The sequence below is a fragment of the Rhinopithecus bieti genome, unplaced genomic scaffold, assembly GCF_001698545.2.
Source record: "Rhinopithecus bieti isolate Rb0 unplaced genomic scaffold, ASM169854v2 scaffold_31070, whole genome shotgun sequence".
Lineage (NCBI taxonomy): Eukaryota > Metazoa > Chordata > Mammalia > Primates > Cercopithecidae > Rhinopithecus > Rhinopithecus bieti.
Genome location: NW_016813245.1, coordinates 408 through 7414, shown reverse-complemented (window position 1 = coordinate 7414; position 7007 = coordinate 408). Strand labels below are relative to the sequence as shown.

The 7007-nt window shown below is 38.5% G+C and overlaps 1 pseudogene; it reads right to left on the bottom strand.

Annotated features, from left to right (window-relative positions):
- Positions 1 to 822: 822 nt before the first annotated feature.
- On the bottom strand, positions 823 to 1650 carry LOC108512605 (prohibitin pseudogene; annotated as a pseudogene).
- Between the last annotated feature and the right edge of the window lie 5357 nt (positions 1651 to 7007).

The window sequence follows — 7007 nt, the reverse complement described above, 5'->3', positions numbered from 1 at the left end:
AAAAAAAAAAAAAAAAAAAAAAGCATAGCCTCTGCCCTTGAAATAGTTACATTTTAATGATGTTATTGAATCTAGATCATGTACATAATAGGCTCTTTGCACTTTGTATTGTCTACGTAGAGAATGTTGTATGCTGTTGTAGGCATCATATTAATTTTACAATACATGCAGAAAGTATACTATTTAGTTTAAAATTTAAACATTTCAATGGTACCAGTCAGAATAATTTAGATTATGCTATTGTAATAATCCCCAAATCTTGGTGGTTTGTAGAAGCAAAGTTTTAGTTTTCGCTTATGTAATGTGTTGGCTAGAAGCTCTGCTCTATGACTTTTCATTCTGCAGCCCAGGGTAATGGAGCAACCACCATCATAAACGTTATCAGTCACTATGGCAGAGGGAAAGATAGCTGTGGAAGGCATCACATTGACAAATAAATGCTCTGGCCTGGAAGTGACATGCAACTGTGAGCAATGACTTCTAGTCACAAATAATTGGCCAGAACCATACGCATGACTCCATCAATCACAATGGGGCCAGGAAATGCAGTCATATCATGTGACCGAAGGCAAAGAAGTCTAAGTATTTTGAGAACAGAGTTAATGATCACCATTACTACACTGAGTAAAAAGTGAAAATTACCCTTAAACCTCAGACTTTATCCACTCCCCTCCTAAGGATTACAGTAGTGTCAAAAATTCCAAACTTTTTTTTTAAGAGATGTAAAGTGATTTTACCTTTAATTCCTTCGCTTTAAGCCAATGATGAAATTTCACAGTGATTTCTGGGATAGGGGCAGAAGGAAGGTGATGTTAAGAATCATCAGGGCTGTGGCCTAGTCCCCGCAGAGGTACAGGCAGGGTGAGCCCTCACTGGGGCAACTGGAGGAGGCAGGTAGATGATGTTCCCAGAGCGTGAGAGCTGGTACGCGATGTCCTCCGCAGCTTCCAGCTTGCTCAGCTCGATCAGGCCATCCCCTGCGGTGGCCCGTGAGTTGGGGATCAGCTCGGCTGCCATGGAGTCACCCTCAGCAGAGATGATGGTTGCCATTTTCTGCTGCAAATCTGGCGGCCCTCTCTGCTTCCTGCTGAGCCCCTTCTTTGGCTTCCACCGCTTCTGTGAACTCCTTCCCGAAGGTCGGATGCGTCAAGGACACATCGTCCAGGATGAGCCCAAAGGTGGCTGCTGGCCCCGTAAACTTGTCACTCACCTGCCTGGAGAGCAGCTCTCTCTGGGTGATTAGTTCTCCAGCATCAAAGCGAGACACCACTGACTTGAAGATCTTGGTAGCGATGGATGGCAGCACACGTTCATCATAGTCCGCTCTGTGCTGGTGAAGATGCAAGGAAGCTGGCTAGCGACAGGCCAGAAGAGGATGCGCAGTGTGATGTTGACATTCTGTAAGTCTTTGCTACCAGTGATGACTGGCACATTACGTGGTCTAGAACAGCAGTCAAAGGTAATTGGTTTCTGCACCCATGGGATAAGAAAGTGAGTCCCTTCCCCTACTACAATGTCCTGTACTCCACAGAATCGGTCAAAGATGACAGCTCTGTGACCAGTATCCACATTATGTAAGGCAGAGTTCAGCATGCCTCCTACAACAACTAAGGCCAGGCCAAACTCACCGATGGACACTTTGGCAGCCATGTTTTCTTCTGCTGGACCCTCTCACACCTGCTTCCACTCTGACCTCCACATGAATTCCCCAGCCACACATACTTCCAAACCTTTTCCTACAGATTTCCATACACATACACACACATTCTTAGGCATGCATATATACATAGATTTTTCCATTATATGTGGAATCATATCTGTTTTTCATATATCTTGTAGATCTACCCATGTCTATCCATACCTCTCTATCTCAGTCTCTTTAATGGTTGTATAGTATTCCATAGTATGAATGTATCACCCCTACCCATGAAAACGTATTTAGTCTGTTATCAAATTTTCACCATCACAATGCACACTGCATTGACCATCCTCGTATGTGCATATATTTTTATGCATAATCATTTGTATTGCGGTAGTATAGATTCATACAAAAGCAATTCCTGAGCACTTTAATTTTTGCCAGATACTATCAAATTGCCTTGTAAAATGCTGTCCTAATTTATAATGTCATAAACAGAATATGAATGAATTTTGAGAAGACTACTGACAAATACTTTTATTGATGGAAGATAATGTTAGATGATGAGGAATTTAGACACCACATCAAAAAATGAGTAAGACTCATTAATCAATCAATGAGTATGATTGAAGACTTTTTGTCTAAACTGCTTGTAACACCTTATACCTACTACTTCTAGGTTTCCTGGCTGGAGAAACCCTGAAAAAGACTAGTCCCTGTCACACATAACACTTTTGATTTTATGGTCAGAACTCAAGATTATATCTTAATGATCAGAACTCAATACCTTTCCATATCCAGCTGCAAGGGAGGCTGTGTAATGAAATTTTCCTTTTTGTGGACTATGTCCTGAGCCCAAAACTGGGGACTGTGATCACTACAGAAATCAGAAAGAAACCCTATAGTTACTTATGCCAGTTTTTTCCTTTACACTTGCTTCTCCTTGTATACTTGCTTCTCCTTTATACTTGCTTCTCCTTCTGCTGTCTCTCAATGGTTCATCACTCACTATTCCTCTTATCTATTCCCCTTATTTGCTATGTCAACTTTTTGTGTCTCCACTTCTAATTTTTTCTCTCTCTGCTTCTTCACGTTTTTTCTCTTTCTCCTCTACGATTTTCCCTCTCACCTTTCTGTGTTCTATCCATCTGACTCTATCTTTTGCTATCCCTGTTTTCTTACTTGTGTGCCTTTGGCTATGTTGGTTTCAGTCTCTGTGTCTCTTTATTTCTACCTCTGATTCTAACTGTTAGGGCTAACAACAGACTTGGCTGCCACTTTATGCAGTTATTTTCAAATGACAGAAGTGCTTGAGAATAGGCTAGATATAGGAATGCTGCAAAAAGGATTTTTTGATTGGTTGAAAGTTGAACTAGGTAACTATTGAGGTCCTTTCCAAATTTGAGTTTGAGAGCCAACTTTCTCTCCGTAGTAGATAGAATCTAGTTAACATTATTGAATCTCTGTTTTCTGATTGAAGAGCTAATAGGACCTCAGGGCCATCTCTATGTGAATACCAGACTTCATTGCAAATTACTATCGAATTATAAAATGTAAGAGATAGAGATAAATGTGCGTTGACTAAAGAACTGCCTTTCTCTGTGTATATGTATGTATGTGTATGATTTTATACATATATATACACACACATATATGAAAACCTTGTGAAGATATCAAAATTTTCTCTGATTGCAAAAACGTAACAAGAAATGATTATAATTGTGTGCCATTTGAAACTAGCTGATATTTTAGATTGGGTCTATTAACTGTGTCCAAATATATCCATAAGTTAAATGTGTTTTGGTTTCTAGAGTCAAGAGTTTGCCATGTAGGTACTGTTAAAAATTAGCATGAACCAGAAACCTGACATATCTTGTGCTTTAAGTGAGGAAGGGAATAAAGTAAAAAAGGTAATTTGCAAACTATACTTGAAAGTCATTGAAGCATAACATCATCATTACAATGATCTGTCAAAAGATTTAGTTCAATTACATTTTTAAAACTCTCTCTTGAATATGGCATTACTCATATCAGGATTTGATACTCCAATGAGAGGAATACTAATGCCTTCATTAGCCATTGTCTTAGAATCTTCATTCTTTAGAATTCATCACGTGGCCTTCTGGGATTTTTATATACTAACCACAGGGAATCAGTAAACACAAAGCTCTCAGGGGAATATGAACTTCAGGAATAAGAACCATTGCTTATTTATAGCCATGGCAGGGGGGAAGACTTTTTAGGGAAAAAAAGTAATTTTGAAATAATTGACTAACAGTATAATTGCCCTTGTAGTAGGTATTATACATGCTCCTCCTGTATAGTTTCTTCACACAGCAGCAAGTTGGTTGTAAAATTACCAAGAGGAAAAAGTTATAATGTAATAAACCTAAATTTCAGTGTAAGGTTTCCAGGAGTAACTCGAGCTGCTTCTGAAACTTTTACTATTTAAACAGATGTGTGGGAACCATATGTTGGGAGCCCAGTGGTCACTGTTGTAAGGCATTCCTTGATCAGTGATCATATTTCAGGCCTACTGATGTTGTAGGTGAACACTGCTAGGAGATTGATTACACTAGCCTTTCTCTTTGACTATTTGAATTGAGGCAGTTTGATAGATTTTCCCTTTCAACGGGAAATCTGAATCACCTACTGAACATGTTAAAAAAAAAAACACTTATTTTACTCGATACTCCCTTAGCACTTAACAAATATAGGTTGCTCTTCATTGTCTTGCACTTGACTAAGTACTCTACTATGCATGTATCTTCACAGTGAGGTTATAGTTCCTTGAAGACAAGAAGCTACGTTTTATAATCTTAGACTTGGTTTATGACTCCATAGCATCTAACTTCTAGGGCAAAAATTATTCAGTAGTGGTTAAGAGATTGGGGTTTGTAGTCACACAGACCTACATTCAAATCCTTTTTTCATAATTTATTAATGTCATGACCTTGGGTAAGTCACAAATGTCAGTTTCCTGAAAAGTAAAATGAAGATAATAATAACTCATAAGATTGTTGAGAGGATAAAAAGACATAACAGTTTAGCACAATGTCTGGCCCACACAAAGTGCTCAATAAATTATAATTGTTATCATAAAGTATCATTGTTCAGCAAAGTTTGTTAAATTAATTGACTCTTCTGTGGAAATGGGATTGGTAAATATATGGACTTAAAACTTTATATGCTCAGTTTTCTAAATCTGACTGATTTTAACTGACAGGAAGAGTAGCATATTAAATAATTCTGTAGTTAACTTATACAGTTCCAATGATTATTTCCCTAGTCAAAGTCAAACATTAACTATTTTATTTCACAAAGAATAGGGAGGGGTGAATTACATAGGGAAGTAGAAATTTGTCTGCGTCAGTTATTTTCCACATATAGTATCTCTGAATATCAGTTATAAAATATAGTTTATGTTTCTGGTGATTATGATCACATAGTGTCCACTGGGCAAACAGAGTTTTTAAAGGGCTTTCTCAAATCATCTTTTTTTTTTTGCCACCATTTATAAAATATCAGAATTCTAAAAATGATATTCGATTTTAGCAAGTTATGGTCCCTACACACTGTCAGCTTTCAGACAGAAATCATGAAGGTACAATCATGGATAAAATAGATTTGGGGTAAGGAGAGCTTGGCAGATTCCTAAAATCTAACCAGTATTGTTGAGCCGGTAACTAAGTGAATACATGTAGCAGGAAGTGCTATAGCAGAGATGAGCCAATGTTCTCAACAAAGTCACTGGGTTTATATAAGTTCTAAATTGGGGGGTAAGACAGAGCTAGAATGGGCACGTGGTTCAAGAAAATTTTGAATCATAAGCCTTCCTTTGAAAGTCCAGAGCCTACATAATCATCTGGAGATCTGACAGATAAGGTCTATGGAGAACAAAGAATCCTGTGGAGTACTTAATAGTCTCTTCAGTCTTGGTTTGGGGTCTCCAAAAAGCAGAACTCTAAGGATTTGGATGTAGGTAGTTTATTTGGGAGGTGATCCCAGGAAGTACTGCAAAGAAGTGGCAAAGTCAGACTGGAAGGGAGGTAAAGCAAATAAGCAGGTTGCCACTCAATACTACTGGAACATACCAAAGGGTGAGGGAGCTAGGGTATTTATTCACCAACTTTCAAAATTGACTGAGAATCATTTAGTGAATATTAACAACCTGGCACTTCTAGTCGTCTCCTATACTGGTCAAGCTGCTTTTGCAGTTAAAGAAGCCCCTCTGGCAGAGAAACATAGGAAGACTTCTGCAGATGACTATTAGAATGGGCCAAAGAAGACATGGGCAGGGCACCAACAGTGTTTATGACAGCAGGAAATATGGTACCTCTCAGATTTGGATCATCCCATGTTAGACAAGAGATGTTCTATTTCAAACAAATGAGTAACTTGAAAAAACACCAAAAGTTTCCACTCATTCGCATTATTTGAACATTTTATAGTATGTTATCTACATAGATTTTGTTCTTTTATTCATTAAAATATTTATTAATTAGTTATGTGTCAGGCTCTATGCTAGGTGCTGTGAATAAAACGGTGACTAAGTGGCTGCCCTCATGAAGTTTACATTCTAGTGGGCAAGGAGTAGGTAAAGACAACCAAGCTAATAAATTTAACTGGTTCATTAAGTGTCTCAACTCATTGGAGTATGAAATTGAAATGGTATTGTTTTCCACTAATTGCTTTTACTGTATTCTGTTGTATTTACCCTCTTCTACTGGGAGATTAGGACAATGATAAACATTTCAATCTGATTCTATAACTTTTTAGCTGCTTTCAGATATTAGGAGAGTCTCATGCTGATTTTAAAGCTTCGGCTTGCGTACTCCAAGCCCCTATCTGATGCAAATACTTCTCTTCCTTTTTCTTCAAACAGATGGGACATATGGCTCTAGTGGCTAGGAGTTTGGGGATGTGTATGGTAGCCTTTCATACATCTCTTCTTATTTCTTCCCTTTTCCCTGTGCCTGTTTTGGTATAGCTTTGGGAGGAGAGTTGCTGGGGAAGAGGGAGAGGAAAAAGACAGATGCTTGTGACTCTGTGTGTCTTCTCCTTGGTTGGTAATAATTGCTCTTCTAGCTGTCTTTGGGCACTATATAAGCAGGTAGTTATAACAGCCTGCTGATGGGAGGCTTCTCCAAGCATCTCCTCTGGACATTGGAAATCCCTTGCAAGATTATTACATCTTCTGTCAGACCTTCAGCTGGTGCCATCATATCTCTTTTCACATGCATTAATCTTGCCCCATGTTGCAAAGCCTCTGGCAAGAATTGTATAGTTATCTAGTCCAACTTGGACCTCTGAGCGTATGTCAAATTCATTTTCCATGCCTCTTGGGACCCAGATATGACTGTGTGTT